The 26,103-nt window shown below is 41.5% G+C and overlaps 1 pseudogene; it reads left to right on the forward strand.

Moving 5' to 3' along the window:
- The window catches only part of LOC135559350 (uncharacterized), a 27,263-nt pseudogene extending 1,554 nt beyond the window's left edge, over positions 1–25,709 (forward strand).
- Positions 25,710–26,103: the final 394 nt, after the last annotated feature.

The raw sequence follows: 26,103 nt of genomic DNA on the forward strand, positions 1-26,103 counted from the left end.
TGTCCTTCACAGGGCACATTCAAGTGTATATGAGGTCCGACATACTCTCGGGTGATTGATCAAATTTATTGGATAATTAAAGGTAGGAGCTAGGCTGCGCCAGCCGGAGGCAACAATACATACATAAACAATTATTGAAGAAACAAGTCAAATAAAGCCTTGAGGCTTATTTTTCTCCTTTGTAAGAAGAAGAGGAGTAAATTATGCACTGACAATATTCAGCATTTTGATCATTCCTGTCACGCTCTCATTGCGTTCCTGTACGTCTGCAGCATCCATCAGGGTGGAAACATACCGACAGAAGTTTTTTGTTGTTGTTCAACCCGGTCTGTCCAGTGTTCAGGAATCAGGAAACTCTAGGTTTTGTGGCCCACCAGCATTGTTGGGCGAAGGTGACTGTCATGTCATTGTGTTAGCTATCATGTGATCGTCATAACCATAGCTGCTGCTGCTGTCCTACACTACACCCTGAGTCCCAACCTTGGGGGGGTACTATTAAGCTAACATATGTAATTCATTTCAGATGGTCATACCAAGGATAATTTAGCTATTTGATTTGGTATTTTATGTATTTGGTGAAACATTGAATTTGGCCTTACTGCTATCAACCCGTAGAAATGCATTGAATAGCAGATTCATGTATGGAAAAACAGATAGTGGGGGGGGGGGTCCCCATATTTAACACACTTTTCTGGGCACTAAACCACTTCCATTTATACAGTACCATTCAAAAGATTGGACACACTTACTCATTCAAGGGTTTTTCTTTATTTTTACTATTTTCTACATTGTAGAATAATAGTGAAGAAATCAAAACTATGAAATAACACATATGGAATCATGTAGTAACCAAAGAAAAAGTGTTCAACAAAACAAAATATATTTTATATTTGAGATTCTTCAAATAGTCACCCTTTGCCTTGATGACAGTTTGCACACTCTTTGCATTCTCTCAACCAGCTTCATCTGGAATGCTTTTCCAACAGTCTTGAAGGAGTTCCCACATATGCTGAGCACTTGTTGGCTGCTTTTCCTTCACTCTGCGGTCCAAATCATCCCAAATCAATCAATCAAATGTATTTATAAAACCCTTCTTACATCAGTTGATGTTACAAAGTGCTGTACAGAAACCTAGCCTAAAACCCCAAACATCTCATTTGGCTTGAGGCCGGTTGATTGTGGCAGCCAGGTCATCTGATGCAGCACTCCATTACTCTCCATCTTGGTCAAATAGCCCTTACACAGCCTGGAGGTGTGTTGGGTCATTGTCCTGTTGAAAAACAAATGATAGTCCCACTAAGTTCAGACTAGATGGGATGGCGCTGTGCTGCAATTAACTTATCCTCTGCAGCAGAGGTAACTCTGGGTCTTCCTTTCCTGTAGTGGTCCTCCTGAGAGCCAGTTTCATCACAGTGCTTGATGGTTTATGTGACTGCACTTGAAGAAACTTTCAAAATTCCTGACATTTTCTGGATTGACCGACCTTCATGCCTTAAAGTAATGATGGGTTGTCATTTCGCGTTGCTTATTTGAGCTGTTCTTGCCATAATATGGACTTGGTATTTTACCAAATAGAGCTATCTTCTGTATACCACACCTACCTTGTCACAACACAACTGATTGGCTCAAACGCATTAAGAAGGGAAGAAATTCCACAAATTAACTTTGAACAAGGCACACCTGTTAATTGAAATGCATTCCATGTGATTACATAATAAGCTAGTTGAGAGAATGTCAAGAGTGTGCAAAGCTGTCATCAAGGCTAAGGGTGGGTACTTTGAAGAAACTCAAATGTAAAATATATTTTGATATGTTTAACACTTTTTTGGTTACTACATGATTCCATATCTACAATGTAAAAAAAAAAAATAGTAAAAATTAAGAAAAATCACTGGAATGAGTCGGTGTGTCCAAACTTTTGACTGGTACTGCACGTCCATACATTTTTTAAACCGGTCCCATGCTACCTTCAGACAAGTCTTGTGAGGCTTAGAGCAAAACATGTATGTGTTGTGAGAGTCTCACCTTTCTATAGAGGGGTCATATTAGTGTGTAGCACAAAATCTGTATTTTTAAGAGAGAGATATCTATGTTAACCTCTACTAAGCTAGCATATGGATTTAAGATGGTCATACCAAGGATCATTTAGCTATTTGAATTTGAATTTTAGGATATTATTTGATTAAACATTGAATTTGGCCTTACTGCTATTATCCCATAGAAAGGTATTGAATAACACATTCATACTGTATATGGAGAAACAAAACATAAATTAAAAGGAAGTTGGCACTAAACCTATTCTACATGTACTTCCATTCATTTTTTAAACTGGTTCTGGTACTGTTTGTGTGCTCGTGAGAGTCTCATCTTTCCGTAGAGGGGTCAAATTAGGGTGTAGCTCAAATTGTTTGGTCACTAAATCACAAACTAGATATTTTTAGCTTAAACAGACCGATTTTGATTAAAATGTTTTTCCTATAGAAACCTCTGTAATCAGTTTATCACACAATTGTGATTCACAGCACAGCTGATATCGTAATTTACATACACCTTAGCCAAATACATTTAAACTCAGTTTTTCACAATTCCTGACATTTAATCCTAGTACAAATCCCCTGTCACCACTTTATTTTAAGAATGTGAAATGTAAGAATAATAGTAGAGAGAATTATTTTTTTTTCAGCTTTTATTTCTTATTTCCAGTGGGTCAGAAGTTTACATACACTCAATTAGTATTTGGTAGCATTGCCTTTAAATTGTTTAACTTGGGTCAAATGTTTCGGCAGCCTACCACAAGCTTCCCACTGTAACAGTTTTCGTGTGGTGAAGGAGAGGCGGACCAAGCGTGGTTATATTGATTCATGTTCAATAAAAAAAGATGAACACTACAAAACAATAAACGTGGAAAACCAAAAACAGCCCTATCTGGTGCAAACACAGAGACAGGAACAATCACCCACCAAAACCCAACACCAAACAGGCTACCTAAATATGGTTCCCAATCAGAGACAATGACTAACACCTGCCTCTGACTGAGAACCATATCAGTCCAGACATAGAAATAGACAAACAAGACATCCAACATAGAATGCCCACTCATATCACACCCTGACCAAACAAAACATAGAAACATACAAAGCAAACTATGGTCAGGGTGTGACACCCACAATAAGTTGGGTACATTTTGGCCCATTCCTCCTGACAGAGCTGGTATAACTGAGTCAGGTTTGTAGGTCTCCTTGCTCGCACACACTTTTTCAGTTCTGCCTACAAATGTTCTATAGGATTGAGGTCAGGATTGAGGTCATTTTGCCACAACTTTGGAAATATGCTTGGGGTCATTGTCCATTTGGAAGACCCACTTGGGACCAAGCTTTAACTTCCTGACTGATGTCTTGAAATGATGCTTCAATATATCCACATAATTCTCCTTCCTCATGATGCTATTTTGTGAAGTGCACCAGTCCCTCCTGCAGCCAAGCACCCCCACTCCATGATGCTGCCACCCCATGAATCATGGTTGGCATGGTGTTGGCTTTGGCTTGCAAGCTTCCCCCTTTTTCCTCCAAACATAACAATGGTCATTATGGCCAAACAGTTCTATTTTTGTTTCATCAGACCAGAGGACATTTCTCCAAAGAGTACGATCTTTGACCCCATGTGCAGTTGCAAACCGTAGTCTGGCTTTTTTATGGTGGTTGGAGCAGAGGCTTCTTCCTTGCTGAGCGGCCTTTCAGGTTATGTCGATATAGGACTCGTTTTACTGTGAATATAGATACCTTTGTACCTGTTTCCTCCAGCATCTTCACAAGGTCCTTTGCTGTTGTTCTGGGATTGATTTGCACTTTTCGCACCAAGGTACGTTCATCTCTGGGAGACAGAACACGTCTCCTTCCTGAGCGGTGTGGCGGCTGCATGTTCCCATGGTGTTTATACTTGCGTACTATTGTTTGTACAGATGAACGTGGTACCTACAGGCATTTGGAAATTGCTCCCAAGGACGAACCAGACTTGCGAAGGTCTACAAAAAATTTTCTGATGTCTTGGTTGATTTCTTTTGATATTCCCATGATGTCAAGCAAAGAGGCACTGAGTTTGAAGGTAGGCCTTGAAATACATCCACAGGTACACCTCCAATTGACTCAAATTATGTCAATTAGCCTATCAGAAGCTTCTAAAGCCATGACATCATTTTCTGGAATTTTCCAAGCTGTTTAAAGGCACAGTCAACTTAGTGTATGTAAACTTCTGACCCACTGGAATTGTGATACAGTGAATTATAAGTGAAATAATCTGTTTGTAAACAATTGTTGGAAAAATGACTTGTGTCATGCACAAAGTCCTAACTGACTTGCCAAAACTATAGTTTCTTAACAATACATTTGTGGAGTGGTTGAAATAATGACTCCAACCTAAGTGTATGTAAACTTCCGACTTCAATTGTAGCAACCTGGTGTCAAAGCATTTCATATTATTCTTTACATAAATCCGAGGCACTCCATTTAGTAGTTAGTGCCCGTTGCTGACAGGTGTGTAAAATTGAGCAGACAGTTATAAAATGTCCATAGACAAACATTGGCATTAGAATGGCCTTACTGGCCTTACTGAAGAGCTCAGTGACTTTCAACGTGGCACCGTCATAGGATGCCACCTTTCCAACAAGTCAATTTGTCAACTGTAAGTGCTGTTATTGTGAAGTGGAAACATCTAGGAGCAACAACGGTTCAACCAGGAAGTGGTAGGCCACACAAGCTTACGGAACATCTGTCCTCGGTTGCAACACTCACTACTGAGTTCCAAACTGCCTCTAGAAGCATGTCAGCACAAGAACTGTTCGTCGGGTAGCTTCATGAAATTACCAGCTGCACACAAGCCTAAGCTCACCATGCGCAATGCCAAGCGTAAGCTGGAGTGGTGTAAAGCTCGCCTCCTTTGGACTCTGGAGCAGTGTAAATGTGTTCTCTGGTGTGATGAATCATGATTCATACTCTGGCAGTCCGACAGACAAATTTGGGTTTGGCGGATGACAGAAGAACACTAGCTGCCCCCAATGCATAGTGCCAACTTTAAAGTTTGGTGGAGGAGAAATAATGGTCTGGGGCGGTTTTTCATAGTTTGGGCTAGAACCCTTAGTTACAGTGAAGGGAAATCTTAATGCTTCAGCATACAATGACATTCTCTAGATGACTCTGTGCTTCCATCTTTGTGGAAACAGTTTGGGGAAGGCCCTTTCCTGTTTCAGCATGACAATGCACCAATGCCCAAAGCTAGGTCTATACAAAAACGTTTTGTCTAGGTTGGTGTGGAAGAACTCGACTGGCCTGCACTGATCCCTGACCTCAACCCCTTCGAACACCTTTGGGGATGAATTGGAACGGCGACTGTGAGCTAGGCCTAATCACCTAACATCATTGCCCAACCTCACTAAGGCTCTTGTGGCTGAATGGAAGCGAGTCCCCTCAGTAATGTTCCAACATCTAGTGGAAAGCCTTCCCAGAAAAGTGGAGGCTGTTACAGCAGCGAAGGGGGGACCAACTTCATATGAATGCCCATGATTTTGGAACTGAGACATTAGCTAGGTGACTAGGGGTAAACACTAACATTAATTAGCTGGCTAATGTTAACTAGGCTAGGGGTTAGGGTTTAGCATTAGGGTTAAGGTTAGGGTTAAGGTTAGGAGCTATGTTAAAGGGTTAAGGTTAGGGTTGGGGAAGGGTTAGCTAACATGCAGCAGTTGCAAAGTAGCAAGCAGTTGAAAAGTTACTAATTAGCTAAAATTGTCAGTGATGAGATTCAAACACGCAACCTTTGGGTTGCTAGACATTTGCGTTATACACCTACCCATCCACACTGACCAGACCTTCTGTCTTAAGTAAACATACCTACCATAACATAGTGTATCATAATAATTTGTGTATCCCGGATTTACTTTTACTATGTTACGTCTAGTCTATGAGACCAGGCTGGATATAGAGGTAGGAGGGCAACATGATAATTGTGTCCACCCCATTTGTAAATATATAAAAAAAATACCTGTTTTAATTCGTTAGCATTCGGAGAAACGCACAATCAGAGAATTGCATGTTCCTATCTAATACCTCAGAAATATTTTGCACAATTTGACCAAGTGTCTCTTAAAGTCACTCTTACATTTTTAGATTACATAATATGTGTACTCCGCTCAAGTAGAAAAAAGTCATCAAAATCATTGTTTATTCAGTAGTATTATGTATTCACTATTCTCTATTCACTCAATCATAACTCAGTATTTATAGACCATGATTTATGTATATTTTTAAAAGATCTCCTCTCTTAATTCAGAATTGTAGGAGTGAAACATTTAATGCATGGCATTGTGTGTTTGAGTTTGTCTGTTGTGTGTTTGAGTTTCTCTCTTTTTTTCTAGGGTTCATAAATCCGGTTGGGCCAGTTTTTGTGGATTTCTGCAGAACCGGAATATCAAGGAAGAACTGGCCCGGGCGTCTGTGTTTGTGTCCTCTGGAGGAGGACCGCTCCAACCTGTTCCCAGGGTGGAGATTGGGGGAAGGGGGGAGCGCTCTCCATGCCTCCTTTTCCTCTCTTGCTTTCTCTCTCTGTTTCTCTATCCTTCTCTGGCACTGATCAACCAACTCTCCAGGGCTAAGGACGAGAGGGATTCTGATTCTGATTGGAGCAGAAGGGACAATCGGGTTGTTGATGGTACTGTGAAGAGGTGAGTGAGTCTGCTGTTAGTGTGTGTGGGGAGCAGGGGTATGTAAGGTTTGGGCGGGTTGGCAGGTGGGCAGGTGGCAGAAGTAAGGCTGGGCAGGAGAGTCCATGCATTAGCATACAAACAGTAGATCAAGAATGGTTGAAATTCCAGTGTTAAAGAAATTAGGGTTAAATTGACTCTACTGGGAGTTATCTGAACCCTCACGAGAATGATACGCTCCCTGAAGTTAGTGTTGATGACTGTAGTTCATTGGGACGGAGTACTTTTAACTACATTAAGAGTAACCAGAGACAGGGAGTTAAATCTACGGAGTTATCCATAGATGTGGGAGGGGCATCATTGTCATATTTCCCAGCATTCTCTTTTGCAGGTTGAGTTTAAAATGTTTTGTTTCAATATCTGTGTTTTCGCATGTACAGTACATTCATTTTATGCTACTGAAAGATAAGAAGCATACATTTTTCCAAACAAATCCAATCTATAAGTAGTTGGATTCATAGCAACCGTTAGCAAGTGCTATAGTTGTTCGAGTTTACATGGTGTAGGTAGTCTTCATGTATTGTAAGTTCTTCCCTACACTGACAGGCATTCTAAATGCAAGTTGTGAGTGATATTAAAGTGCTGGCCATCTTCTTGGAAGTTGGCTTCCAACAGAGATTGGATATCACATTGCAAACCACCATAATGTGACACATTAAGAAATATTCAAATAAGGCTTTACACCCTTATAACTCAAAGGAAGTAAACTAAAAGTGAAATGTACTCTGCTATAGTTGATTGTTAATTTAAAAAAGACATACAAGTACACTGCTCAAAAAAATAAAGGGAACACTAAAATAACACATCCTCAATCTGAATGAATGAAATATTCTTATTAAATACTTTTTTCTTTACATAGTTGAATGTGCTGACAAAAAAAAAAAAAACCCTAGGCTGTGGTGACATCACAATAATGTGATGTGGATCTTTAGACCGCTGTGCCACTCAGGAGGCCACATAATATGTTTTTAAATGAACAAAACACAGTGTAGGGAAGTGGGCAGGTTTCACATTGAATTTGTCAGATGATGGAATAATGGTTTGTGGATTGACAGTGAGCTAGTGATCCATGTGTTGATTGGGACAGAGTAGGCGACAGAGCATGAAGGCAACATACACTGGATGTGTGCAGTGAAAGGTGTTGTTTTACAGGGTCAGCCATAGCAGAATGGTGCCCCTGGAGCAAATTAGGGTTAATTGCCTTGCTCAAGGGCACATCGACCTTTCACTTACTGGCCAAACGGAACTGCTAGGCTACCTGCCACCTCACAGTAGCCTGTGCACTTTCTCAGAGCACAAATAATAACATTTTGTGAACATAACCCATTGTTGTGACTGTCTGTTTCCCAACACTGTTTTGTACAGGATTGCACGATTAAAGGGGAAATCCGGAATCGGTTCATACATTTTTGGACTGGTTAAAACTTGGTTAACTATAATTTTTATGTAATGGATGATCAGTCCTTGCATCCATAGTCTGTTGATCAATATAAGAGTGCTTAAATCAAATCAAATTTATTTATTTAGCCCTTCGTATATCAGCTGATATCTCAAAGTGCTGTACAGAAACCCAGCCTAAAACCCCAAACAGCAAGCAATGTAGGTGTAGAAGCACGGTGGCTAGGAAAAACTCCCTAGAAAGGCCAAAACCTAGGAAGAAACCGAGAGAGGAACCAGGCTATGTGGGGTGGCCAGTCCTCTTCTGGCTGTGCCGAGTGAAGATTATAACAGAACATGGCCAAGATGTTCAAATGTTCATAAATGACCAGCATGGTCAAATAATAATAATCAAAGGCAGAACAGTTGAAACTGGAGCAGCAGCACGGCCAGGTGGACTGGGGACAGCAAGGAGTCATCATGTCAGGTAGTCCTGAGGCATGGTCCTAGGGCTCAGATCCTCAGAGAAAGAGAAAGAAAGAGAGAAAGAAAGAGAGAATTAGAGAGAACATACTTAAATTCACACAGGACACCGGAGAGGACAGGAGAAGTACTCCAGATATAACAAACTGACCCTAACCCCCCCGACACATAAACTACTGCACCTGTAATAGGGTTAGAGGCAGAGAATCCCTGTGGAAAGAGGGGAACCGGCCAGGCAGAGACAGCAAGGGCGGTTCGTTGCTCCAGAGCCTTTCCGTTCACCTTCACACTCCTGGCCCAGACAACACTCAATCATATGACCCACTGAAGAGATGAGTCTTCAGTAAAGACTTAAAGGTTGAGACCGAGATTGCATCTCTCACATGGGTAGGCAGACCATTCCATAAAAATGGAGCTCTATATGAGAAAGCCCTGCCTCCAGCTGTTTGCTTAGAAATTCTAGGGACAATTAGGAGGCCTGCGTCTTGTGACCGTAGCGTACGTGTAGGTATGTACGGCAGGACCAAATCAGAGAGATAGGTAGGAGCAAGCCCATGTAATGCTTTGTAGGTTAGCAGTAAAACCTTGAAATCAGCACTTGCCTTGACAGGAAGCCAGTGTAGGGAGGCTAGCACTGGAGTAATATGATCACATTTTTTGGTTCTAGTCAGGATTCTAGCAGCCGTATTTAGCACTAACTGAAGTTTATTTAATGCTTTATCCGGGTAGCCGGAAAGTAGAGCATTGCAGTAGTCTAACCTAGAAGTGACAAAGCATGGATACATTTTTCTGCATCATTTGTGGACGGAAAGTTTCTGATTTTTGCAATGTTACGTAGATGGAAAAAAGATGTCCTTGAAGCAGTCTTGATATGTTCGTCAAAAGAGAGATCAGGGTCCAGAGTAACGCCGAGGTCCTTCACAGTTGTATTTGAGACGACTGTACAACCATTAAGATTAATTGTCAGATTCAACAGAAGATCTCTTTGTTTCTTGGGACCTAGAACAAGAATCTCTGTTTTGTCCGAGTTTAAAAGTAGAACGTTTGCAGCCATCCACTTCCTTTTGTCTGAAACACAGGCTTCTAGCGAGGGCAATTTTGGGGCTTCACCATGTTTCATTGAAATGTACAGCTGTGTGTCATCCGCATAGCAGGGAAAGTCAACATTATGTTTTCGAATGACATTACATTTCTCTGTCCCCATCCCCAGCTGTTACCAATACAAATGGGGGGGTTACCATTTTTTTGTTTTTAAATTCCTAAAATGCGCCTTTAGTGGTAGGTACTACAGGTGTGAGTGTCAGCTGTTTGTTCACCTACCCACAATTGCTAATAACCCGTTGGCAACCGCCCGACTATATGTGATAAAGTGAAAATCTGAGGCCCACACCCGACCACTAACCCTCAAAAATAGAAAATGCACTGTTTGACAGGGGTTGCAGGATCTCTTTTGTTGCCAGATTTAGATGTGTTTCTGCTTGTAATTCCCGACATTTTGGTAGGCTATTTGTTAGTCAACTTGTCTATACTTAGATACATGCAGCTTCTGTTCTGTCATTATATGATGCCCTAGAAGACTAAACAAAACCCTGGTCAACAGAATAATGTAATAGATCGATAGAATTAATGCTTCAATCTAGTTGACATCTGTAAAGTTTCTCTGTCATCTTTCGCGGAGCAAAGACGTTTAGGGACTGGGGAGAAAATACAATAGTGCAACAAAAAAACTGGAATGATTTTCTGTCAAAATGACAAATGACACCAGTTTGACCAGATGAAAAGGAAAATAAACCTGTGAAAACGACCCAATGTTTTTCTGATAAGATTTCAGTTCGGCTTGGATGCATATTTTAAGCCTATGTGGTTGAAATACTATCAGTTTTTATGACGAAGGCAACACCTCTACAGATGGTATCTAACTGAGCATTGCATTCCTTCAAGATGCAGAAAGAAAGAAATCATTCTCCACTCCTGTTTCCATGTCCACATTTTGCCTACATTTGGTGTATCATTTTACAGCAAGAAATGCTTAATTCTGCAGGAGTTAATATTAAGGCTATGTGAGAGGTTATAGACCTACAGTCCTGGCCAAAGGTTTTGAGAATGACACAAATATACATTTTCACAAAGTCTGCTGTCTCAGTGTCTTTAGATATTTTTGTCAGATGTTACGATGGAATACTGAAGTATAATTACAAGCATTTCATAAGTGTCAAAGGCTTTTATTGACAATTACATGAAGTTGATGCAAAGAGTCAATATTTGCAGTGTTGACCCTTCTTTTTCAAGACCTCTGCATTCAGCCCTGGCATTCTGTCAATTAACTTCTGGCAATTAACTGATGGCAGCCCATTCTTGCATAATCAATGCTTGGAGTTTGTCAGAATTTGTGGGGTTTTGTTTGTCCACCCACCTCTTGAGGATTGACCACAAGTTCTCAATGGGATTAAGGTCTGGGGAGTTTCCTGGCCATGGACCCAAAATATTGATGTTTTGTTCCCCGAGCCACTTAGTTATCACTTTTGCCTTATGGCAAGGTGCTCCATCATGCTGTAAAAGGCATTGTTCGTCACCAAACTGTTCTTGGATGGTTGGGAGAAGTTGCTCTCGGAGGATGTGTTGGTACCATTCTTTATTCATGGCTGTGTTCTTAGGCAAAATTGTGAGTGAGCCCACTCCCTTGGCTGAGAAGCAACCCCACACATGAATGGTCTCATGATGCTTTACTGTTGGGATGACACAGGACTGATGGTAGCGCTCACCTTGTCTTCTCCGGACAAGCTTTTTTCCGGATGCCCCAAACAATCAGAAAGGGGATTCATCAGAGAAAATGAAAAACTTTACCCCAGTCCTCAGCAGTCCAATCCCTGTACCATTTGCAAAATATCAGTCTGTCCCTGATGCTTTTTCTGGAGAGATGTGGCTTCTTTGCTGCACTTCTTGACACCAGGCCATCCTCCAAAAGTGTTTGCCTCACTGTGTGTGCAGATGCACTCACACCTGCCTGCTGCCATTCCTGAGCAAGCTCTGTACTGGTGGTGCCCCGATCCTGCAGTTGAATCAACTTTAGGAAACGGTCCTGGCGCTTGCTTGACTTTCTTGGGCGCTCTGAAACTGAATTGGTCCACCCACACAGACAGCATCGTGAAGAAGGCGAAGCAGTGCCTCTTCAACCTCAGGAGGCTGAAGAAATTTGGCTTGTCACCAAAAGCACTCACAAACTTCTACAGATGCACAATCGAGAGCATCCTGGCGGGCTGTATCACCGCCTGGTACGGCAACTGCTCCGCCCACAACCGTAAGGCTCTCCAGAGGGTAGTGAGGTCTGCACAACGCATCACCGGGGGCAAACTACCTGCCCTCCAGGACACCTACACCACCCGATGTTACAGGAAGGCCATAAAGATCATCAAGGACAACAACCACCTGAGCCACTGCCTGTTCACCCCACTATCATCCAGAAGGCGAGGTCAGTACAGGTGCATCAAAGCTGGGACCGAGAGACTGAAAAACAGCTTCTATCTCAAGGCCATCAGACTGTTAAACAGCAACCACTAACATTGAGTGGCTGCTGCCAACACACTGACTCAACTCCAGCCACTTTAATATTGGGAATTGATAGGAAATGATGTAAAATATATCACTAGCCACTTTAAACAATGCTACCTAATATAATGTTTACATACAGTACATTATTCATCTCATATGTATACGTATATACTGTACTCTATATCATCCACTGCATCTTTATGTAATACATGTATCACTAGCCACTTTAACTATGCCACTTTGTTTACATACTCATCTCATATGTATATACTGTACTCGATGCCATCTACTGTATCTTGCCTATGCTGCTCTGTACCATCACTCATTCATATATCTTTATGTACATATTCTTTATCCCCTTACACTTGTGTTTCAGACAGTAGTTTTGGAATTGTTAGTTTGATTACTTGTTGGTTATTACTGCATTTTCAGAACTAGAAGCACAAGCAATTCACTACACTCGCATTAACATCTGCTAACCATGTGTATGTGACAAATAAAATCTGATTTGATTTGGATTTGAAGCCTTCTTCAAAACAATTGAACAGCTCTCCTTGAAGTTCTTGATGATCCGATAAATGGTTGATTGAGGCGCTTGATGACGGCACATGTTTCCTTGCAGGTAACCATGGTTGACAGAGGAAGAACAATGATTCCAAGCACCACCCTCCTTTTGAAGCTTCCAGTCTGTTATTAGATCTCAATCAGCATGACATTGTGATCCCCAGCCCTGTCCTCATCAACACTCACACCTGTGTTAACGAGAGAGTCACTGACATGATGCCAGCTGGTCCTTTTGTGGCAGGTCTGAAATGCAGTGGAAATGTTTTGGGGGGGTTCAAGTTCATTTGCATGACAAAGAGGGACTTTGCAATTAATTGCAATTTATCTGATCACTCTTCATAACATTCTGGGGTATATGCAAATTGCCATCATACAAACTGAGGCAGCAGACTTTGTGAAAATGTATATTTGTGTCATTCTCAAAATCTTTGGCCACAACTACTCATCAACACAGTAGGCCACAGTTCCCTTGATATGCCATAGGCCTATTTGAAGTCCCGTCTTGTATAGCGCTTCACAATCATCACATAATCATCACAATCATCTTACATAACGTAGCCGGCACTGCTATCATCCTATTTTACCACTTCAACAAATATTTTCCAAACATTACTTTTCTGGCCCTCTCTTCTCTTTATTTTCAACTCTCCTTTTGCAGCTTTTGTCATATTGAATTAAACTTCGACAATGTCCTTTTTGCTCAGTGGTTTGACGTTAGCTTTTTCTGCCCTTTCCCAAAAGCGTTATTTTGCGGTTGGCTGTGTGGGCTATGTGGCTTGCCTACAGTTAAGCCCTAAAGTTTTGGCTTAAGCACTAATACCAGAAAAAACTCAATATGGCCTACATAAATTGCACAAGAATTATACATTTATGTTTTTTTTAAGGTATTGTTTATTTTTATTTAACCAACCCACCTGCCCTTCAGCCACACACTATTTAATGACCTTAAACCGGTCCGCCACGAGGATATAGCCGCGGGGACTGTGGGTTATGAGTCAACCCGTACGTCACTAGTAGGTACCATATAGCTGAGTCTATATTTCTATTGATATAGAAAATGTAGCCTTGTTACTGCCACCTGCTGTTTGCATGCATGTATCTGTGTCTATGTGTGTCTATGTGTGAGTGCCATTGTGTCTCATTTCAGTAAATGCTAAGTCTTTGATTTTTCAGGCTTCATTCACACTTTGAGACTGCATTTCTTGATTGTGTGTCACAGACTCTTGAGCCACCTCGCTGTATCCTTATACTGTATACAACATTCTCTTCTCCAAGTGTCTAGAGCTCTGCAATTCCTACTTTGTTGTGTTAACACCATTATGCAGTGCACAGTTACACAGTAATACAGCTCGTCAGTATTCATTTACAGCAAACAAACAGATATTTACAGGGCATTTCATTAGATACATGTACTTTGGTATGAGCAAATCAGGCCTATTGTTCTGTGAATTTGATCAAATAAGCGGTTTTAGTCAAAATCCTAATATAGGTGTGTGTAATATACTGTGTTTGTAATGTTCTTGTAAACACAGTGTTGTATAAGTGTGTACGTTTCAGTTGAACTGAGAGCTTGTGACGTAGAGAAGCCATGAAAGCCAGCCAGCAGTGGAAGACAGGCAGGTCTTCTCTTGCTTCGCTGCAACGTTTGGGACAGTTAGTCAACGTATCCCAACATGCCGAGAGAACGACTCTGATCAAAATGCAAAAATAGTGTTTTCGAATGTGTAGACACACCCTCAAAATCTCATTTTTGGACTGAGATTCTTGGTCATATGGGTGAAAATAAGTACAAAGAAAAAGAAAAAGAGAAGTAGTCAGTAGTCAATACAAATATTTTATATTATAATAATGTGTGTCACTTTAGAGTTGTGCCCGCTTCAATACCTCAACAACAACTTCACATTCCCTATGAATGTCCTAGGAATACTGCTTCCCTCAGACATGTTATGTTTCATGGCCCAATTGTAAGGATATCACATGACGGGTTTGCATTGTCACCTTACAGCAATATTGAGATTTCACCAAGAATGTTTCTTATTCTATGATTTATATATTGACCTCTAGTCTAGATTCTAGAACATAGGAGAGGGAAGTATACAGCTATCAAGTGCTTCTCTCTCTCTCTCCCTCTCTTTCACACACACACACACACACAAATTGAGGCCTTGGGCGCGGTCCTCTGAAAACGTTATAGTTTCCCGTATCTCTGTACAATTTTACCCTCATGTTTGTGCAGGGCAAGGCCATAAGGGCTGCTGTGCAGAATGCACACTATAGCATGCTATTCTGTAGATCTGACTGTACAGTTAACTATTTTGGTTGGAATATCTTCCCCAGTTGATGACATTGCTGTCTGTAGTGGATAACAGCTGAGCGAAAGAGGGGCTCTGTGTCCAGGTCAGCTGTGACAGCCTAGTGTTACCATGGCTCTGGAGGGTTTCAACAAGCTCTTCCACAAACTGAGGGAGGCCCATGAGAGAGAGGTCAAAGGTGAGTGAGCATTCCTCCAACAGTATCAGTGTCACTGATACTCTGAAACGTGAGTCAAAACAGTGAATGGACTAACAACTTTATTATGTCTTTGTAACAGCAAATAATGTCTTTGTAATACTGGAAGCTGAGTGTCTGTAATGTGTAGCACTTAATTATGCAAGTATAGCCATGCAGTGGGATGGTACAACTTTAACTTTTGAGTTTATGTTTTGCTTTCAATATCATTATTTTTGTTTGCAATTCTAAGAATGTTGATCTCGACATCAGAAGTTTTGTTTGCTATTTACAGTGTTGGGGAAGCCACTCTGAAAATATGGTTTGAATGGACTTTAGAAAAATATAGTTTTTTCATTTTTATTTAGCCTATTAACTTCACATTGCAAGAAAATACTACTAGTTGATCTACAACTCCCCAACACTGGATATTAATGGCACAAAAGTAACTCACTCAATTGAGGATTGCACAATATAATAACACTATTACTCTATTAAAGGTGTTTAAAGTGTCAATCCTTAATTTAAACATTAACAAAGTGCCCTCCCCGCCACAGTTTCGGTAAAAAGCAATGGGGCTGAAAAACGCAACAACTCAAATCCATAGACTACAATTAACGGACTGACCATCCATGATATTAAAATGATTGTTTAACAATGTTTTTAGGCTTTACAGTGCTTGTTTACATTTACTTAATTTACAAACATTGGAATAAATGTGGAGGTTTTTTTACATGTGGAACTTTCAATTAGATTTTCACTTTGATGTCTGGAATTGCAAGTTCACTTGAACATTTTTCACATATTAAACTGCAAATTAGGTTTTTACATGTGATTGTTTTTCGCTTGTGAACGTGCAATTCTACATGTGAGGTGAAAAACATGTTATACTCCTCATTTGGAAAGGTGGTGTTAACATGTGAACACTAAATTGAACACATGTTAAAAATGTGGTTTCACAAGTGAAATTGAAGCTCAACATGTGAAAACAGCTATTTGACATGTTTCTCTATCTCTCTCTATTTCTATTTCTATGCCTCTCTCTCTCTCTCTCTCTCTCTCCTCTCTCTCTCTCTCTCTAGAATGGCAAGAGACATTTCAGGTGCTGAACAATAAAAACAGCTGGTGAGTAAAGCACTTCATTAAAGGTGATATGTTGATATATGGGATATGTAGTGATGGCAGTTCTTGGTGTGTTACTCTGAGTAGTGAAACAAAGCAAATGGAGGAGCTGTTTAACAAGAACCAACAGCTGAAAGAGCACCAGAGGTTACTTACAGAAAACATCAAACAGCTGGAAAATAGGTGGGTCCCTCTGTGTGTCTGTGTTTGGGTAAAAATCTCTGAACATACAGTAACGATATCACTCTTCCATCTATCTCATCAATACGTAAGACCAAAAGCACGTTCCAGGCGCTGTATGGAGAGTGTATATGTGTCTCTGAACGTTTTATTTTTCACATGCACATGTACAGTGAAATTGTTAACTTGCAAGCCCTACCCAACAGTGCAGTATACAATATCAAAAAAGTATACTAACTAATAGGAGAGTATATTTTTTAAACCACGAGAAATATTAAAATAGAGTGTTTTAGTGTGTGCTGTCTTAACACAATTTGTTGCTGAATGTGTGTCAATGTTTGACCCCCTGGTGACCTCTGTGCTGCAGGTTGAGGGCGGGGCTCTGTGACAGGTGTACTGTCACTCAGGACGTGGCCAAGCGCAGGCAGCAGGAGTATGAGACCTCCCAGATCCAGAGCCTCCATCATATTTCCATCCTGGGTAGCTAGCTAACACATCAACCCCTCCTTCACATGCATCTCAAGCATTGTGTAAAGATCCAACAATAATGCTTATTTTATAGCTACAGTATAGTACTTAAACATTAGCCATGGACTGTGGGTTATTTTGTAGTGGGAAAGATGAACAAAATGAAAACGGAGAACCAGAGACTGCAAGAAGAAGTCAGTCATCTGAGAGGAGCACAAGAGTGAGTTATATGCACCGAGTGACCAAAATAATATGAACACCTGCTCTTTCCATGACATAGACTGACCAGGTGAATCAAGTTGAAAGCTATGATCCTTTACTGATGTCACTTGATAAATCCACTTCAATCAGTGTCGATGAAGGGGAGGAGACGGGTTAAAGAAGGATTTGTAAGTATTCACACCCCTTGACTTGTTCCACATTTTGTTGTGTTACATCAACAACAAAAAAACTAAATATTCTCATCCATCTACACACAATACCCCAAAATAACAAAGTTAAAACATGTTTATAGACATTTTGTATTGAAAACAAAATACAGAAATGTCTGATTTACATAAGTATTCACACCTGTACATGTTAGAATCACCTTTGGCAGCGATTACAGCTGTGAGTCTTTCTGGGTAAGTCTCTAAGAGTTTTGCACACCTGGATTGTACAATATTTACATTATTATTTTTTAAGTTCTTCAAGCTCTGTCTACTTGGTGGTTGATCATTGCCACACAGCCATTTTCAAGTCTTGCCATAGATTTTCAAGCTGATTTAAGTCAAAACCTTAACTAAGTCACTCAGGAACATTCAATTTTGTCTTGGTAAGATTTGGTCTTGCGTTTTAGTTTACTCTGTGATTTGTGTTGTTGGATTTGCCCCAAACATAATGCTTTGTGTTGTGTACATAAAGTACATTTATTTGCATTTTTTTGCATTATTACTTTTGCAAACGGGATGCATGTTTTGGAATATTTGTATTCTGTACAGGCTTCCTTCATTTCACTCTGTCATTTAGGTTAGTATTGTGGAGTAACTACAGTGTTGTTGATCCATCTTCAGTTTTCTCCTGTCACTGCCATTAAACAATGTAATTGTTTTAAAGTCACCATTGGCCTCACGGTGAAATCCCTGAGCGGTTTCCTTCCTCTCCGGCAACTGAGTTAGGAAGGACACCTGTATCTCTGTAGTGACTGGATGTATTGATACACCATCCAAAGTGTAATTAATGACTTCACTATGCTCAAAGGGATATTCAGTGTCTGCTTTTAAATGTTTTACCCATCTACCAATAGGTAGCCCTTCTTTGCAAGGCATTACAAAACCCCACTGGTCTTTGTGGTTAAATCTGTGTTTGAATTTCACTGCTTGACTGAGGGACCTTACAGATATTTATGTGTGTGGTACATACATAAAGTAGTCACTAAAAAATCATGTTAAACACTATTATTGCACACAGAGTGAGTCCATGCAACTTATTATGTGACTTGTTAGGCACATTTGTACTCCTGGACTTATTTAGGCTTGCCATAACAAAGGGGTTGAATACTTATTAACTCAAGACATTTCAGCATTTCGTTTTAAATTAATTTGTAAAAAATTCTAAAAACATAATTCCACTTTGACATTATGGAGTACCGTGTGTAGACCAGTGACACAACATCTCAATTTTATCCATTCATTTTAAAATCTTGCTGTAACACAACAAAATGTGGAAAAGTTTAAAGGGTGTGAACACTTTCTGAACACACTGTATGTGTGCCATTCAGAGGGTGAATGGGCAAGATAAAAGATTTAAGTGCCTTTGAACGGGGTACGGTAGTAGGTGCCAGGTGCACCGGTTTGTGTCAAGAGCTGCAATACTTCAGAGGTTTTCCACGCTCAACAGTTTCCCGTTTGTATCAAGAATGGGCCAACACCCAAAGGACATCCAGCCAACTTGACACAACTGTGGGAAGCATTGGAGTCAACACAGGCCAGCATCTCTGTGGAAAGCTTTCGACACCTTGTAGAGTCCATGCCTCGAAGAATTGAGGCTGTTCTGAGGGCAAAAGGAAGGTTGGGGGGCAAATCAATATTAGGAAGGTTATCTTATGTTAGCCTATGTTTTACTACAAGTGAGCCTATTGTTGTGTGTAACTTTGCGTGAATAAATGTGATTTTGTCTTGTTAGTTGGAGCATAACATTCTTGTCATTTCAGGGGTCAGAGTGGACATTCCTCCTCCCAGGATGCATCCCCGGAGGTCAGGCAGTCTGCTGACATTTCACCTTCTGCTGTGCCACACGCCACAGCCATCAGGTCTCTCAGCCAGCCACCAGAGGGCGCCACTGCGAGGCTGTCCATAGTCAATACTGAGACGGGCCACAGACGTTCCTTTGTAGCTGACGGTGAGAGGAAAGAATACACTTCTCATCATGAACTTAAAGTATTTCGAGTCAGTTAATGATAATTCATCACTATCACCAGTATAATCATCAGGATTTGTTTTCTTCTTTGGGCTTTTTGACAAAATAGAGACGCTACTTGAACGTAGACATGTGAAGGGATGGAATGGAAAACAATCCTATGTAAGTGATTTTGTTTGTCTAAAAAACAAATCATTAGCTGAACATATGGATCAATATAGAACAAGTCAAAATGTCCCGTCTCAGCCACCATCTACCTTCTTAACGCACACAGAAATCCCATAAGCCTCTATTCATGTCCACTCCCATCCCACAAGCATTGAGGCCAGAGCAAAGTACAGCCAGAGGCAACACTGGGGAGAAGAGGTGAGCAAGTGAGGCAATAACAGCAAAAGATAGTGAAAAGAGAAGCACATTTACCTTATAACCTTTTCCTCTCTTCCCTCTCTTTCTCCTCTTCCCCCATCCTTCCCTTCTCTTAGAGTCCATAGTATGGAAACAATTGGCCAGCAGCGCTACCCTGTCACTCCCTCCATTCCCCCCCACCTGTTTGTCCTGAAGAACACCCCTCTCCCTTCTTCCTCCTCTTTATCCTCCTCCTCTCTACCTGGAGATGAGAAGCAAAAATGTGACCTGGTCCATACCCCGGTCCCCTACCGTCCGTTTCCTATCAAGAGTGCCCATCTCTCTGTCCCCTGGCCCCTGCCCGAGCACTCTGACTGGGGCACCCTGGCCACCTCTGTTGGCGATGGCCTGGTGGTCCACCCCAACCCTAACCCCAACCTCCAGACCTTCCACCAGCAGAGCAGCAGCAACAACCAGAGCAGGGGGCAGAGCACTGGGCAGGCCTGGCCCAAGCCTGGGAAGAGCCCAGCTGCACGGGTCCAGGACCAAGACAGGCGGGGGGTGCAGCACCCATGTCGGAATGTGTTGGTGCAGCCAGAGAGGGTGTTTGGGGAGGGGCTGAAAGGGGCTGACTCTCCTCTGGACCTGTCTGACCCTGGGAGGTTCAAAAGCAGTAAGTCACCACAGGACAGCAAGGCAAGCCCCACACTGCAGGATGTATACATAGAGGGAGAGACATCTAACAGGGCCACGAGGACAGACTCCTCCCCACAGATCCAGGCCAGTCCTCCCTCTTCCTCTTCTTTTCCACCTGCTCCTCCCTCATCCTCCTCTTCTACACCTCCCTCCAGCCAACAGAGGCAAAGCCCCAGTGATCACAACCTCAAGGTACTTTACGGAAGCATTCCTCTCAATGAACATGTGAAATAGACAAACCAACACACACCAGTGTTTTTTTTTCATGACCATGGCATTATTCCTATCTATTACAGCATGTTGGATGACTGTCATTCATACTCCATTCAACCATTTCACTGTAACATTGATAGGTTTAGGCTACGACATGATACTTGAGTTTTCCCTATACCCATTATGATGTTTCTACAACCTAGCCTATGAATGAAAGTTTACAACGTAGGTGCACACAGGTTGAGAGAAAATTTTGAGGTGACAGACAGTGACACGTGGACAGACAGTGACACATTCAATACCGTCTTGCACACTCTTGCCTGTATCTAGCTTATTTAGTGTGTAATCATTAGTCCAACAGTTGCAAACACAAGTTTTTATTGGACAAATGCAGGTATTTTATATCCCCGTTTCATTTGCTTCCGTTTAAGAAAAGTTTTTCAACAGAATCGGCATAATAATACATCCCTGATCACACATAAACACAGGTCACTATCATAGCAGCCATATTGTATTCCTTCTCACCTCTATGCGCTCTCTATGCGTCACCAGACAAAAAAAACCTTTCCAAGCCAAATCATGTCATAACCGCTACACACAGCCTACATCATTGTCCCCATGTTAGCTAAAGTAACATCCTAGTCAACATAGCAAATAGAACTAATGCGTTAGTAAACTTGGTACAGTCATGCAGTAACGTTACAGTGTATATAGGCAGTAAGAAGTTACACCGGTGGGCCCCGGTGGCAATAAATTATTAAACCAAATGCTTACCTTGACTTGGAAGAGTTCCAGTGTTGTGTTGGAAAGTCATAGCCAGCGAGCTAACATAGCGTCCCTCTGTTTGAGCCGGGTGTTTGAGTAACTAAACTAGCCAGCTGCATTTGCTAGCTAAGTAAGTGAAACTGAAGGAAAAAATAAATAAATCTCTCTCTCTCTTCTCCCTCATTTTGAAAACTGTTCAACTATTAAATTTCTCTCTCTTTGAGTCAATTACGCACCACATTTTATGCACTGCAGTGCTAGCTAGCTGTAGCTTATGCTTTCAGTACTAGACTAATTATCTGATCCTTTGATTGGGTGGACAACATGTCAGTTCATGCTGCATGAGCTCTGATAGGTTGGAGGACGTCTTCTAGAAGTTGTCATAATTACTATATAAGTCTATGGAAGGGGATGAGAACCATGAGCCTTCTAGGTTTTGTATTAAATTCAATGCACCAAAAGGAGGATGGAAGCAAGCTGTCCTCCGGCTACACCATGTTGCTACCCTACAGAGTGCTGTTGATGCTACAGTAGACCTTCATTTCAAAACAGTGTGTTTTAATCAATTATTTGGTGATGTGTGAATACATTTATTATAGTTTTATCTAAAAAAGGATGACTTTTTCAATATTTTACCATTTACATTTTTTTTTATTCACTGAGGAGGATGGTCCTCCCCTTCCTCCTCTGAGGACCCCCCACTGACACACACATGTGTGATTTAGTAATTTGATATGTCTAACCTCGTCCACAGGAGGGAGGGCAGGCAGAGATGGAGGAAGCTGACGGGAAAGCAAATACAAGAACAGGAAAGGAGTCTAAGGACAGGAAAGACCCTGTTCTGACCATCTCAATGCATCCAGGTACAGAACACCGCGACAAGGTTATATGTGTACAAGTACATATAATAATAATAATACATTTTATTTGCGCCTTTCAAGATACACAAGGAATTAATAAAATATTAAATATAACATGTCTATTACAAAAAGTAGCATGGCTCCCGAAAGAAGTTACTCTTTTGTCCTCAATTGCTTCTGGATTGTTGCCGCAATCAAGGGGGATGCCGAGTCAGGGTGAAATAGTCCATTATTATGCACCAGTCAGGTTGGAATAGTCTATTATTATGTACCAGTCAGGGTGAAATAGTCCATTATTATGAACCAGTCAGGGTGGAACAGTCCATTATTATGTACCAGTCAGGGTGAAATAGTCCATTATTATAAACCAGTCAGGGTGAAATAGTCCATTATTATCTACCAGTCCGTGGGTGATTAATGATACTTGTTTCTACTATTATGAGATTATATGACACTTGATATGAGGACCTTGAGCAGGAAGTTTGAACTCATCCATGATTTTATTTCTTGAAGACAGATGATGAGTGATGATGGGGAGGTCAGAGGTGAACGTAGATTTGCATGTCATCAGCGTAACAGTGGGATTGCAGACCGTATTGATGGATGATTTGGCTGAGGGGTAGGATGTAGATGATGAAAAGGAGAGGCCCTAGGTCTGAGCCTTGGGGGACTCCCTGGCGGACAGCATAATGGGCGGATTTGAAGTGAAGTGTCCCAGGGTCACTAACTGCTGCCTGTAATCTACTAGTAGTAGAGATCGTTTACCACTTGAACCAGAGCCGTTTCCATGAGGGGAGGGGAGAGATTGCAGGAAGACATGTCTTGACTAGGGAAGTGGGCATAGGATCATGTGAGCAGGTTGAAGCTTTGGAGTTGGTGACTAGACCAGAGATGAACTCAGTATCAAGAGGGGAGAAGGCGGAGAGGGAGGAAATGGTTGCTGAGTCGAGGCTATGGAGGGAGCTCACTCAGTGGACTTTGTTTGAGCTGTATCTATTTTATTGTCTATTTTGTTTTGGAAGATGTCCAGCTACTGACGACAGAGGTCAACTGTAGCATTGAGGGGGGAGTCATTCTGTGGCTGTAGTACTGTAGCTTTTTGATTGTGCAGAAGAAAACTCTCAGGTTATTATGACCTTTATTGATTATGTTTGAGTAGTTGGTAGACTTGGTCTTGTGGAGAGCGTCTTTGTAGTTTGAGACATGTTCCTTATATGCATGTACTGTGAGCCCTGTTTTCTTATCCAGCCATTCCAGCTGGGGGCCGGCAGCCTTCATGGTACGTAGTTTGGGTGTGTACCCAGGTGAAGACTGGGAGAAACCATTTTTTTGTTTGATATGTTTCTCTGTAATTACAGTGGTGCTCCTTGAGGCTCTGAATTATGGATTACAGAATAAACTTTACTCCAACGGCAAGGCAAGTGTCTACTCTCCCTATATGTCCACAGTCTGTAAACTGAAACTGATTTGAGGTTATTGACCGTTAGTATCTTGTCATTGTTTGACATTTACAGTCAGCACAAAGCACTGCTGCAGGGAGCAACTCAGACGACCAGGAAGTGGAGAGCAGTCTGTCTGGGTCAGAGAGCAGCCAGAGTTCCAAGAGGAAGTGGACTAGGCTGGACACAGACACAGAGGGTAAGGATGGATAGAGAGAGAGGGGAGAAGGGGAAGTGAAGGGGGGAGAGAGAGAGCGAGAGAGAAAGTGAAGGAGAAATAGATAGAAAGATCACACATGAAGTCAAATGTGTGTCTTGTATCAAGCTGTGGGATTCTTTTCTCTTGTTCTCCTCTAGCTCCTAGTCAGAAGGAAAAGAGGATCAACCTTCTTAGTACAGTAACTGGGGAAGAGCCCACAGAAGTGAAACAGATGACCGGTCAAGGATAAAATCACACAGGTCTGTAGCACTATACTGTGCTTACTGAATGTCTGAGAAGTAGCCGGAATGTCACAACGAGATGGAAACACATAATTGTCAGTAGAATGTGTTATTTTCACAGGAAATGTCCCTCATCTAAGAATAGGGTAAAAGAGAGGGTGGGGGAAGTGAGACAAAACTGCATCAAAATATTGTCTTCATATAAACCCCTTGGCCTGTAGGTCTGTGTTGCTGAAACACAGATTGAATGACATTTATTAAGAGAGTAAAAGAACTACACTTACACCTCAACCTCTTTTTGTTGTTCCTCTTCCCTCAGTCATGTGACGTTCGATGTAAAAAAGGATCAAGGCATTGTAGTCCCCAGGAGGACATCTATCGGCTGTATTCCACCCTCCTCATCACCCCTCATTGCAATGAAAATATCTGCCTTGCTGGAACAGAGGGACAGACTGTGTCAAAGACTTGGACAGAGATTCTTCCATCTGACTGTTGTCCTTTCAGTAGAGGGTTCTTGCTCGTGGGCGTTATGCATTTCAATGAAATAACCTTGATAATGACTAGCTAGTGTTCAACTGATAATGTATTTCACGCTGACTTCCCAGTATTGCTGTTGTCTCAGAAGGCCAAACAGGGGGAGTTGACACTGTACTAGAGCACTGACTTTATCTCTCTCTCTCTCTCCCACTCTCTCGCTCTCGCTGTCTCTGTAACCCCTATCTCTACTTCTCTCTCACACTAATCTTGTTCTCTCATACATATTCATACATTTCTACTTCGTGGCAGAACTGTCAACTCCGCCTGGCTATTTTTGTCACAAATTGTTCTTCAACCCGTCCCCAAATGTTCTTCTTCCTCTTTTTGGTTTTCAGAAAGCACATATTTTGCAAGTCTTAACTTTCCACTTGCAGCTGACACAAAGTTTGTGTCAATGTGGTGGGGTGATGTGGGGGGTAAGAGTGTGTAGGGGGGGGGGGACAACACGATAGTTCTGAAGCCGTTATGGACTCTCGTTGATCCCTGCTTTTTTACTAATGTCATTAGAGTCCATTATGTAAATAGTCAGTAGGCATCTATGTGAACTTAGTGCACTCAGCGTTGGAGAAGGCTCTGAGAGACACTGCTCTACCATGTTTACTCCACGTACAAATGTGTACTCAATATGTGACATTGGGATATTATACACTTATGCCATGGCTACCTTTGTTTTTCCAGTGAAGGTAAACAATCTTCAAACTCTTAGAGACACTGTTGTGTACTAGCTATAAAATAAATATTGAATGTGTCATTTTAAAAAAGCAGTCTGAATATGCAGTATACCTTAACAATGTGATGAAAAATAAAACATGGTTATTTGGATTATAAAACTGTCTGGAAACATGTCTTCGGTCCAGGATGTTATGCAAAGTGACTATGTTGTCATGACCAGACCAACAGTGTGGAAATCCCTCCTATGATGCTGTGTTCATCCGGGAAACCGACACCCCGACCCAGTCAGAGGAAGTCAACACCACAGTGAACACAGAAATAGAACACTGTGGGATTTCTGGCTTTTACATCACCAATCACTAGAGGTTTTTCAAATCAATGTATGATAGTTTCATATGGTGGAAATATTTCAAATGTTCAAACTCTTTAGATATCTTTTCAAATTGGACAACTTACAGTAAGATTTGTATACAGACAACCGCACACATAATTGCATGAGTCATTTTAAAGTTATCTCGGTATCGCACTGGTGAGGTTCCTCATTCTCCTGTCTGGTTAGCATGTGGAGGGCCCACGCTGGCAGCTTCGGTCCTGGAAGAAAAGAGTCCTTGTGTTGCTATCAAACAGACATTACCGAGCTGTTTCAAATCTCTGCATTACCACAATCATATCCTAGCAGGAATGTTGATGGTGCAAAGTGTGTATGTACAAAAAGGGGGTGGGGGGTGGGGGGGTAAAGGAGATAAAGAAGAGGAAA

This window comes from Oncorhynchus masou, chromosome 18, assembly GCF_036934945.1.
Source record: "Oncorhynchus masou masou isolate Uvic2021 chromosome 18, UVic_Omas_1.1, whole genome shotgun sequence".
Taxonomy (NCBI): Eukaryota; Metazoa; Chordata; class Actinopteri; order Salmoniformes; family Salmonidae; genus Oncorhynchus; species Oncorhynchus masou.